Genomic DNA, 12907 nt, shown 5'->3' with positions numbered 1-12907 from the left:
AGAAATGCAACAACAACAAAAGCAAAAACCGTAAATATAACTAAAAACCCCTCTCGGAAGTACAAGTTAGGTGCAGCTAGTGTTGATTTGTATGCATAAGAATTGCTTTTTTCTTTTTACAACTTTTTAATTCTTTGAATACTTCTTGTAAAAGGGCGCTTCTTTCAAAACAAGAAACAGAGCTCCACTATTAGAATCTAGATAACAACAATAAAAAGACTTTTGAGCTTTTCAAAGTAAATTATTTTTACTTTTCTACTTCGAGATGAACTTTGCAGAGGCCCTGTTAACCCTTTCACTGCGAAATTAATCTTCGTGGTTATTCCAGTAATGGTGTTAATTATATTCCACAAGTAGAATTGGTATTTTCTGTTTGTTACGTTGTCTCAATAGACTTGACATATCTCAATAGAAAATAGTTTCTGCCATGATATTCTTCCACAAGATATAAATTTGTATATAACACTAGGTTCTGTAGTTAAAGATATTTTCAGTGGATATATATGATTTCCGTTGTAAACGTATTAACTAGTTACTCTTTGTTTGAAAGCCTAAGGTTTATCTAGATCACTGCCTAAAAGTTTAGCAACAATAAGCAAATGTAATGTGATTATGGCCAATAAAATGTGAATACATAATCTATAGAGAGAAGTTGTACATTTAAAAAGCAGTTGTCCATAACTGCTCTCTCTCTCTTTCACTGAAGTTGAAATAAATATTTATTTACGTTGTGTCAACTTGTTATGCTTATATATATATATATATGTGTGTGTGTGTGTGTGTGTGTGTGTGTGTGTGTGTGTGTGTCTGTGTGTGTGTGTGTGTGTGTGTGTGTCTGTGTGTGTCTGTGTGTGTGTGTGTGTGTGTGTGTGTGTGTGTGTGTGTGTGTGTGTGTGTGTGAGTGAAGCATGAGACATGGTGCATTTACATTTGTTTTGCTGAGAATGCTCCACCGATTCTCCTTACGTTGAGCGTATGCGAGGTGGTGCTGAAAAGTTCCTGGCTTTGGGTAAAAGGAAATTCAGGAGAATCGGTTAATTATGATTTTATTCAACATATTCCTCTCTCAGATCCACACAGTTACTCTAGGGGTCCTTCAGTTTTGCAAAGCCCAGTAAAAGAACTTGGAAGTTTGGGTCTCTAACCAGGCCTCTCGCGATACCCTTAAAGCCTGGAACTTTTCAGCTCCTTCCCGTAAATATGCTCAAAATAATGTATGCAAGTATGTTTACGTACGTACATACATACGTACGTACATACATACGTACGTACATACATACGTACATACATACATACACAGGCAGACGGGCATATTTCTCTTTCATGTTTGAAGATGTCTTTGCTTATGAATAAAGCCCTTATCAAGTGCATATATGGATTGCATCTATGTAATGTGACATCATGTGTTTGCGAACGCTGAAGCATATGTAACAGATGAAACGAAGGAGTGCCAAGTTCAAGCTCATATTCTCTTCTCTCGTTATTTACGTACACGCAACGGTGGGAAATTAATGCGGTTATCAATAAAATCTGAAACCTAAATGGAATAATTGTCGCACGCTAAGCACATCCATCTAACCATGTGCGCGCGCATGTGTTTGTTGTAGGTTTTAATGTTTAGTACAAGCAAGGTGTTGTGTATGAGGACTATATACATATTTGCTGATTGGTACAGTAAAGAAGAATTTCATTATTGATGAGAAATGTCTGTATAGAAACAATGTATCGGTACCATCATATTCTATGAACAGCCAAAAGCCTTATAGTTAAAGGAATGGTATTATCTACCTGTGAAAGCGTCAGTTTTAACATTTTCATAAAAATATATTTGGATAGTGTAGACTTTTGGGGATATCTCTTTTATGTCATGATCTTCAAGCAGAATATTCGTCAAATCTATCCCACCCGTGCGGGATGGTATAGAAAGATCAGGCATACCGTTATTTGCTTATGAAAAGATAAGGAAAATTTAACGCCAGTCATATTATGGATTAACCGAACATATGAGAGGAATTAGGCTACCTTATCCAGTGATCTCGAAAGTGGTAAATCCTGATCATAAATAAAACACCAACTACTTGTAAACTAATTTTCGATACAATGAGTCAAATACACAAACGACATCTTAAAGAAAAGCGTGTCCAATGACGAAATGAAATTCTTTCTAAATCTATTGCTTAAAAATAATGGAAAAGCAATGTAATCATACAGTTGAGTGGTCGGAGGTAAGAACTGAATAGAACCACTATTTAGGAAACATATTCTAGCTGACCCCAAATATGAAATATTTAATAGATATAACATCAAAATGAGTTTCAGTTGCATACTCATTACTGGAGGAATGATAAACTACCAAACCAAGAGGCATAGTGATAGGTCGTAAAATAGTGATTCACTTCTAAACTATATGTGGCTGTAAATGTTTGAACTATTGGGGAAGCAATACAAAGGTGATAATAGAAAACCCCTGTACGACTCTTGGAATCAACTACACATATATTACAATATTGTAGAAACAGTGAGGTAGCTTCTATACGGTCATTCATCTTGTTATAAATAGCAGTCAAGTCTCCTTCAAATCACAACTTGCTGAAATGCAAGAAATGCATTAGATAGTGTTTTAGCAATGCCTGAAACAGACGCATGATCACTGCTGAAAAGCATTTGTTTACATTTCTGCCAGATGACATTTGGCTGAGTACTAAAAAAAAACTACATTGACATATATAAGGAGAAAAAGACTCTCTTTCAAAATAAAAATAATAATAAAATATTGAAATAAAATATCACCACTGCATACAAACAAATAAATAAAATGAAAAGAAAAAGAACTCATTCCCAAGTCTACGAAATTTTATACCAAAGACAAGACGCGAGATACTGACAGCTAAAAACTGTCATGTCAGCGTATCAAATTATAAAAGAATACAAAAAATCATGAGTTAATACTTGTTCAAAGATTGCGGAAATTTCTGCACCTCACCCCCGCAAAAAAAGAAAACATGCAGTTGTGGGCAAAAGTAGATATAAAGTTGCTTCATATGAGTGCAGTGTTCTTATCATTTTATTTCTTTTCAGGATAAGAATTCTATAATTCTATGTTGTTTTTAATTTATTCGTTTCATAATAAAATAATTATTCCTTATTTCAGATATCCATTAACTGGTTGGAAATTTGACCAACGTTGAACGAAAGTAGATCATCGAGTACTACTGGAAAACAGAGAATTCAAGGAAGGTCAGACAGAAATGGACTGAAAAATTTCAAGGACCTGCTCTGACAAGGTTAACAGCTTGTAGAACACGTGATAAATTTGAGCAGACTGGGTCCATCTGCAATGTTCAAAACAGTGGTCGACCGGTTAGTATTACCACTAACGAAAATTAAATGCTTGTGGCTCAAACCGTGGAGATAAAAAGAAAAAGGAGGACTTCTAATGAACTAGACTTCTCCCGCAGATAACTTAGTCGTCTTACGAATCTGTTTGGTAAAAAAAAAAGAAAGAAATTAAAAGAATATTCCACACATACTAAGAAACTGTATACCTACTTTTGCCCGTGAATGTATTTGCGATGTTTGGTAAAAACACACAATCGAAAAAGCAAGTCACTCCCAACGAAAGATTCGGATTGTTTATGTATATATACGTATGCATATAAGTTTATGTATATATACGTATGCATATAAGTTTATGTATATATACGTACGTAAATGTATATATATATATATATATATATATATATATATATATATATATATATATATATATATATATATGCATAAACAATTGCAGCGTGGAAGGTATTTATAAGCCATTTAAGAAACACAAAAAACCCGTAAGACTCACCTCAACGTTTGAATTTAATTCTCCAAAATATTTTCGTCGTTTTGAGACCGCGACCTGTTCACTGACAAAATTCCGTGCTGCATCTGAGAAAGTAACCGTTAGTTCATGATATATATATGTACGTATGCATGTGTGTATGTATGTATGTATGTATGTACGTATGTACTTATGGATGTGAGTATTTAGGTTAGTGCATAGGCGTGTCTGTGTGTGTGTACATGTGTATGTACATTTGAACGTATGTTAATGTACTGATATGTGTGTCATATGATTTACTTTGTTGAAGGTTGTATACACACACATGCATATGCATATACATATATATATATATATATAGACACACACACATATATGTGTGTGTGTGTCTGTGTGTGTGCGTTTGTCCTTCTCACCACCGTCTATCGGTGAATGAGTGCAACGTCATAGATACATATATGCAATATAACCTTATTTATACATATATACAAGTACACACAATCATATAGACACTAACACACACTCACAAATATACGTATAATCTTAAAGTATACACGCATATACGCTTATCCATCACTACATATATATATATATATATATATATATATATATTTATATATATATATATATATATATATATATATATATACATACAGAGAGAAAGAGAGAGATATACATATATATATATATACATATATACACACATACATATACATATACACATACACATACACATACACATAAACATACATACACATATACATATATACAGATATATATGACACTATATTCAAGGATAATGGTTAAAATTCAAATTTGCATTTAAATTTTTTTATTATAATCTTTTTTTTTATTTTTTACAGACATACAAACACCACACATACATATATCTACACACATACTCATACGTGGATGCATGTAGATACTCATACACTCACATACTCACACAACACATACACACACGTACACACACACATACATCTACACATACGTACATACGTATTAAACTATATACGCTCATACAGTTATATATAAGTACATATATGTATTTTAGAGTATGATGCATCTCAACATATATGTATGGATTTCCACATGTAAATGAGAGAGAAGGGTGGCTATAGAGGGGTACTCCCGAGTGGAATCTGGATGTTACCCTATTCGGATTTACGGTTGAGAGTGGGTTTGTATTCTTGTATACAGACAGCTTCAGTGACTTGTCTCAGCATTGCATCAGTGGAATGTGTGGATAAGATGTTTAACTTAATTCTCCCTAAGGAGCCCTTGTGGCAGTCTACAGCATGCTGATAGAAGATGGAGTTTGGTTCCTTTTCAATGTAGTTGTCCAGGTGTTCTTTGAACCTATCATTGATACTGCTAGAAGTCTCACCAACGTATGACTCTGGGTTAGTCACGCAAGTCACTCGCTATTTAAGGGGTGGATGTAGGTGTCTTCAAAATAAAGCTGGACCTCTTCCTGTCAAGTGTCCCAGATGAACCAACTATCCGAGCACTGGGTTCGTCAGTTTCTATCCAGCGATGCGATCAATATTTGATTCTCACGATCAGTCGACCTAATTCTGCATTTCATTACTCACAGTTTTGAACTGCTAAACATTATTATTGCACTTCCTTAATATGAATCTTAAACATTAAAGACTTCATTCATACATTTCTATACACACATGCTTTTTTGAATGCCCATTACCCCGATAATTCTGATTTTTACAGCTATACTTTTTCCATGACAGTAGGTAAATTTTTTATCCCACAACTTATTTGTAGCGGATTCATGCAGGCATAGTGTGGATTCGATGCTCGATTGCCAAATTTCACTTAACAGCAGCGCTTTTCTCACGGTAACAATAGTTTTTCTGTGAATGACAGCAGTTATATATTTCCCAGATGCCTTCGCTAAGCAGAATAATGTCTTTGCCTCTAGCCAACCCCCAACAACCTCTCTCACCAACCTCCGGCAATCTTTCTCGCCAACCTCCGAAAACCTCTGTAGCCAACCTCCAGCAATCTCTCCCGACTCCAACTGACAGTTTTTTTGTACTTTTTCGTGACGGAAAATACACCTTTTGTGGCAGTTATAACGAAATTGCTTTCTTATATCAGAGTAATAAGGCGTTTCAATAGAACATCTTTACCCCCGGGAAATACCGGGTACATCAGCTTGTACACATACACAACACACACACACACACACACACACACACACACACACACACATATATATATATGTGTATATTTAATAATATCAGAGTAATAAGAAATATTAGAAATTTCTACTACCAGTGGCCTAGCGTGTAAAAAACACTGTATATATATATATATATATATATATATATATATATATATATATATATATATATACGACGGGCTTCTTTCAGTTTCCGTCTACCAAATCCATTCACAAGGCTTTTGTTGACCTTACCAAGTTGGTACGTAGTGGGACTGAACAGAAACTATATCTCTGTGTGTGTGTGTGTGTGTGTGTGTGTGTGTGCGCGCGCGCGTTTGTATTTGTGTGTGTGTATGTATGTATGTGTGTGTGTGTGTGTGTGTATGTGTGTGTGTGTGCGTGTGTGTGTGTGTGTGTTTTCATGTATTTTAAATTCCGCTGGAAGATGCATCAAAATGTTTTAAGACAAACAAGTGTGACTTAGACATTCACTATGGAAACGATGTGAATTCATGAAAATCGTTTTTACATACAAGATTTCAGTTGCTGATGAAGTGAGACACACTTATTAAACAAACTTATCATATGACCATTATGAAAACACATGTTCAATAATTATTTACATAAATGCTATTTACATAAATCCTTGAGCCCAAAAGCCTACAATAGAAATTAGTATTAAAGGCAGCAAACTAGTGGAATCTTTACACCCTCGGAAAAAAATGCTTTGCGGTATATCTTCCGGGTCTTTACGTTCTAAGTTCAAATTTCAGAAACCACTTGTACCTGCATATAAATAAATAAACAGAACCTCTGTTGGTGCTGATTAACTTTTCTTTATTATTATTAATAACTTGCTAAGAAGGTGAGCTGGTAGAATCTTTTTCACGCTCGACGAAATGCTTAGCCGTATTTCGTCCGTCTTTACGTTCTGAGTTCAAATTCCGCCAAGGTCGACTTTGCCTCTCATCCATTCGGGATTGATAAATTAATTACCAGTTATGTACTGGGGTCGATCTTATCGACTGAACCCTAGCCCAAAATTTCGGGCCTTGTGCCTAGAGTAGAAAAATAAAATTTAAAAAAAACCTTTCTAGGCGCAGGAGTTGTTGTGTGGTAAGTAGCTTGCTTACCAACCACTTGATTCTGGGTTCATTCCCACTGCGTGGCACCTTGGGCATGTGTCTTCTACTATAGCCGCGGGCTGACCAAAGCCTTGTGAGTGGATTTGGTAGACGGAAACTGAAAGAGGCCTTTCATATATATGTATGTATATATATATATATGTGTGTGTGTGTGTGTGTGTGTGTGTGTGTGTGTGTGTGTGTGTGTGTGTGTGTGTGTTTGTGTTACTGTGTTTGTCCTCCCAACATCGCTTGACAACCGATGCTGGTGTGTTTACGTCCCCGTAACTTAGCGGTTCGGCAAAAGTGACCGATAGAATAAGTACTAGACTTCCAAAGAATAAGTCCTGGGGTCGATTTGCTCGACTAAAGGCTGTGCTCCAGCATGTCCGCAGTCAAATGACTGAAACAATTAAAAGAGTAAAAACTAGCTGGAGGAAGTGCTTAGCACTATTTCTTCAAGCTTTACATTTCGAGTTCACATTCCAACAAGGTCGGCTTTGCTTTTCATCCTTCCGGGTTCGATAAAATAAGTACCAGTTGAGCACTCGGATCGAGGTAATCAGAAACTCTCCATCTACAAAATTTCCGCACCTTGTGCCTATATTGGAATGAAGAATTATTAATATGCTATTCTGTCTAAGACGGCGAGCTGGCAGAATTTTCAGCTTCTCCAGGCAAAATGCTTTGCAGCATTTCGGCTGTGTATACGCTCTGAATTGAAATTCCGCCGAGGCCGACTTTGCCTTTCATCCTTTCGAGATCGATAAAATAAGTATCAGCTGCGTACTGGGGTCGATGCAATCGACTTAGCTTGTTGGCCATGTGGCAAAGTTGAAACCAATATACAATTCTGTACACTACACACAAGCATGCGTATATACCTACATGTAAAAATACACACTAACACGCACAGGCATGCATACATACATACGCATATATATACATACAAACGCATGTATATATATATATATATATACATATATATATACATATGTGTGTGTGTGTGTGTGTGTGTGTGTGTGTGTGTGTGTGTGTGTGTGTCTGTGTGTGTGTGTGTGTGTGTGTGTGTGTGTGTGTGTGTGCATACCTATGTATAGAGGCGCAATGGTCCAGGGGTTAGACCAGCGGACTCGCGGTTGTAGGATCGGGGTTTCGATTCCCAGACCGGGCGTTGTGAGTGTTTATTGAGCAAAAACACCTGAAGCTCCACAAGCTCCGGTAGGGCGGTTGGGTGTGGCGAACCCTGCTGTACTCTTTCATCACAACTTTCTCTCACTCTTTCTTCCTGTTTCTGTTGTGCCTGTAATTCAAAGGGCCAGCCTTGTCACACTGTGTCACGCTGAATCTCCCCGAGCACTACGTTAAGGGTACACGTGTCTGTGGCGTGCTCAGCTACTTGCACGTTAATTTCACGAGCAAACCGTTCCGTTGATCGAATCAAATGGCGCCCACGTCGTCTTAACCGATGGAGTGCCACGACGACATGTATATGGGTGTGTATATATATCTATATGTGTGTGTGTGTGTGTGTGTGTGTGTGTGTGTGTGTGTGTGTATACATATATATGTATGTATAATGATACAGTGCGTGTGGGGTGCATATGTGTGTGTATATATGCTTGTATGTATATTAAATGTATGCAAGATGGCCTGGCACTAGTGAAAGTATCCTATATTAAAAAACACCCTCTGGCAATGTTGTTTTGATTACAAAGAAAGGACGCTTTGAAATGGAATTAAAGAAACTCTAATCAGACAGTGTCAAAGATCAAGAGGATGTTTACATTGTGGATTCATTCATAAAACCACTTTAAAAATAGACGGTTCCTGTGAAACGCTATCAACGTCGTAATTTGGTAGTTTTTCTTTTTTCCTTTGCAAACAACTGTTAATGTAATTCCAGGTCTTTCGAGCCGGTATTGGAAAAATCATTAAACAACGCACTCGCATATAAACGCACGCACGCACATGCATGCATGCAGATACACACACAAACAAATGCGCGCGCACACACACACATACCCATACACACACCCGCGCGCACATACAAACGCACGCAGACACGCGTGCGCGCGCACAAGTGGTGCGCTATCGTTTGTGTTATTTTGTTAGTACGTTAAGTTATGAATTATTAAGTACATAATGACACGATTTGTATGTGTTCGTATTTATGTTTAGGTGTGCATCTGAGGGTATGTATATATATATATATATATATATATATATATATATATATATAATACAAAGAATATATATACATGTATACACACATATATGTACATACTTACATCTACATGTGTATATATATGCATATCAGGGTACAGGACATTAGAACAATGAACTACAGACAACGGAACGAACACATAGGAAAACGGAAAGCCACTTGGAATATTCCTTCATCAGCTGTCTCTATTCTAACCTGACGTTTCGAAGATAAGACAGAACGTACTCTAGAATAGTCTCTTCCTGAGTAGTGGATCAACCCACTACACAGAGGATTAACAAAGATACACATATATCTATGTATATGTATATGTGTGTATCTTTGTATATTTGTCCCCTACACCGACCGTTTGACAACTGCTGTTGGTGCATTCACGTCACGCAAGCGGCTCAGCAAACAGAGTCCGACAGGCTTTACAAAGTACTGAGCGCGATCCATTCAACTAAAATTCTTCAATGTGGTGTCTAGCATCACCACAGACTGGGTGAAGCAAGTAATACATATATATATATATATAAATATATGTGAGTAAAAATAAATACAAAAAAGGGGGGGTTGTATGATTGTGTATAGAGGAATATATTATTTTGTTTAAAAGAGTTCCAACACTGTCTGTTTTTTATGTTCTATTTATATTCCTGCTTATATATTTATATACTTAATCCTTTATATTGAACACTCAATATTTCATCTATTCAATAAGACATTTTCCATATATTCAATAAGACATTCAATATTTTATTTCATAGTACCATCCATTTTTATTTTATTTTATATTATATATTGTATATTATATTATATATTGTATATTCCATATTCTATATCCCACATTGGTTATGCAGGAATATAAATAAAACATAAAAAAACAGACAGTGTTGGAACTCTTTTAAACAAAATAATATATATATATATATATATATATATATATATATATATATATATATATATATATATATATATATATATATATATATATATATACATATATATATATATATTTATATAAAGGGCATTATTACAGAAAATAATAACGCCACACAGTGGACTTCTCAAAATAACCACATTTAGTACCTAATGCGAGGAAAAACAACCAACAGAAGACGACCAACTTTCTTTTAAATAAACTTAACTGTGTATCGGCCGATTTCGCGATTACTAGAATGAATCTAGATTTCGTTCATCAGCACAGTATTGTCCCAAAAATATATATAAATAAACAGAATTCTCACCTCACCAAAACCGAACAACTACGTATCCGACAGAGTAAAGGGAATGAAGTTTATCTGTATATATCTTAATCAAAGAAGCGGGAATACTTCCGAGTTGTTTTTTTGGGTACCCATGTGGAGACAGGAATAAAAATTCAACATTGAATATATTAGGTACTAAATGTGGTTACTTTGAGAAGTCCACTGTGTGGCGTTATTATTTTATATATATATATATATATATATATATATATATATATATATATATATATATATATATATATATATATATATATATATATATATATATATATATATATATATATATATATATATATATATATATATATATACATACATATATATATATATACATATATACTAGGCCTAGACTACCCGTGACCAGTTGGGTCACCAGAAAAATCTGAGTTTCCCAGCAACGGAGCTTTGTTTCGCGAGTTTTCTTCTTTTCCAAGTTATTTCGCGTGCTTTCAACGTAAACGGCTCCTTTCCCTAGAAAAAGTAAGATTTGGCTGCTATTTCTTGCATCCCCTGCTACGACAAAAAAGGTATTTCGAGTCTTTTATCGCAAAAAGCTATTACGTGGTAGCAGGGTGTGCTAGAAATAGCAACCAAATCTTTGGAGGTGAGATACGTTGAATGCGCTCGAAAAACCTATGGAAAAAATTATTTCACAACGAGGTTACGAACAGGTCTTTTACGAAATATTTACCTTATTTTTGAAGTCATTTTCACTTTGAAATATTTTTTAAATATGCCAAAAGAAATTTGCATGTATGTGTGTGTATGTATGTATGTATGTATGTATGTATGTATGTATGTATGTATGTATGTATGTATATATGTATGTATGTATCTGTCTATCTATCTATCTATCTATCTATCTATCTATCTATCTATCTATCTATAAGCTCACCTTAAAACATTTTCAAACAAACGTTTTATAGCGTGCTTATGCTGGGAAAGAAAAGCAATAGAAAGCCGAACAAAAGATACAAATTTGAAACGCTTTAAATTATGTTACAAAAGTCTTGAATTACTTGACAGGGAAGCGTGGAAAGCTACGATTCGGAGCGGGGTTAAAGTTTATGAGTTTCATAGAGTCAAGCACGCTGAGATGAAAAGAAAATTTAGTATAAATGAGAATAATATCTATAAGTTTGCGAGTTTTTCATTCCTTCATGAAATATTCTTTAAGCACAAAACTATGAATACACGTGGTATGAGCTCGTACCAACGTGCCCATGCGAGTAAAGCATACATGAACTATTGGAATTTCATTCCGGTTGATTTGTTTCAATGCAATGTTTGTAAAAAATCTGCAGGTCACGTAGAGTATTGAAGCGGCACTTGAACATTCGTTATAAACAAGCGGAAAATGGAAACAATGCTGAAATGTGACATTGTTGCAGTGTATGGGATTAGCTCTTCAAACACCTTTCAAAGCTCAAAAGTCATTTATGGTCTCAGGCTAGGAAAGAGCAATTATATGTACAATAAGATACCAAGCTCTGCAAAGAGCAGACAGCCACCATGTATGTATGTATGTATGTATGTAGGTATGTATGTATGTATTATGTATGTATGTGTGTGTATGTGTATATATATGTGTGTATGTATGTATGTATATATGTATGTATGACATTTGTATATGCTTGTCTCCATTTCTTTCCTTTGTATGCAGCTATCGCATAAGCAACCCTTCAACCACATTGTTGGATCTTTGCTTTTTTAGTCGTCCATCCATCATCGTACTTCTATAGGGTAGCTTTGCTATTTCGAGCCTCCCCCTCCCCTTCTCTCTCTCTCTCTCTCTCTCTCTCTCTCTCTCTCTCTCTCTCTCTCTCTCTCTCTCTCTCTCTAACACACACGCAGGTGCACACATTCTTTCTGTTTCTCTCTCTTCCTTCAATGTATATTTTTCTTTATCAAAGTAAGTTTCATCAAATTACTTGTCTCATATCGGGCAGCTGCCGGTTATGCTTATATTATACGCAATATCCTTTCTGCTATAGGCACAAGATATGGAATTTCCAGGAAGGGAAATAGTCGATTACGTTGACCCCAGCATATGGCTGGTACTTATTTTGTCAACCCTGAAAGGATGAAAGGATGAATTCCAATAGTTTATGCATGCCTTACTGAAGGATGAAATTCCAATAGTTCATGTATGCTTTACTCGCATTGTTGACTTGAAAATTGTCGATGGATTTATTTTACTCATGCAATTGCTGCACAGCAAATACTCTGTTCAGGGGCACACAATGCATACAACTTTTTCAAGCTGTGTTAGTTGAACCCCTTTTCAAAAAAGAAAAT

The 12907-nt window shown here is 35.5% G+C and overlaps 1 protein-coding gene across 1 annotated transcript in view; it reads right to left on the bottom strand.

Annotated features, from left to right (window-relative positions):
- Positions 1 to 3932, bottom strand: part of LOC106876417 (uncharacterized) — a 30839-nt gene extending 26907 nt beyond the window's left edge. The window contains exon 1 of the mRNA XM_089352096.1: positions 3848 to 3932. The gene's annotated coding sequence lies outside the window, so the exon portion shown is untranslated. The remainder of the gene's footprint in view (positions 1 to 3847) is intronic.
- Positions 3933 to 12907: the final 8975 nt, after the last annotated feature.

Source organism: Octopus bimaculoides, chromosome 5 (assembly GCF_046866305.1).
Source record: "Octopus bimaculoides isolate indiv1 chromosome 5, ASM4686630v1, whole genome shotgun sequence".
Lineage (NCBI taxonomy): Eukaryota > Metazoa > Mollusca > Cephalopoda > Octopoda > Octopodidae > Octopus > Octopus bimaculoides.
This window is presented reverse-complemented; position numbering and strand designations above follow the sequence as displayed.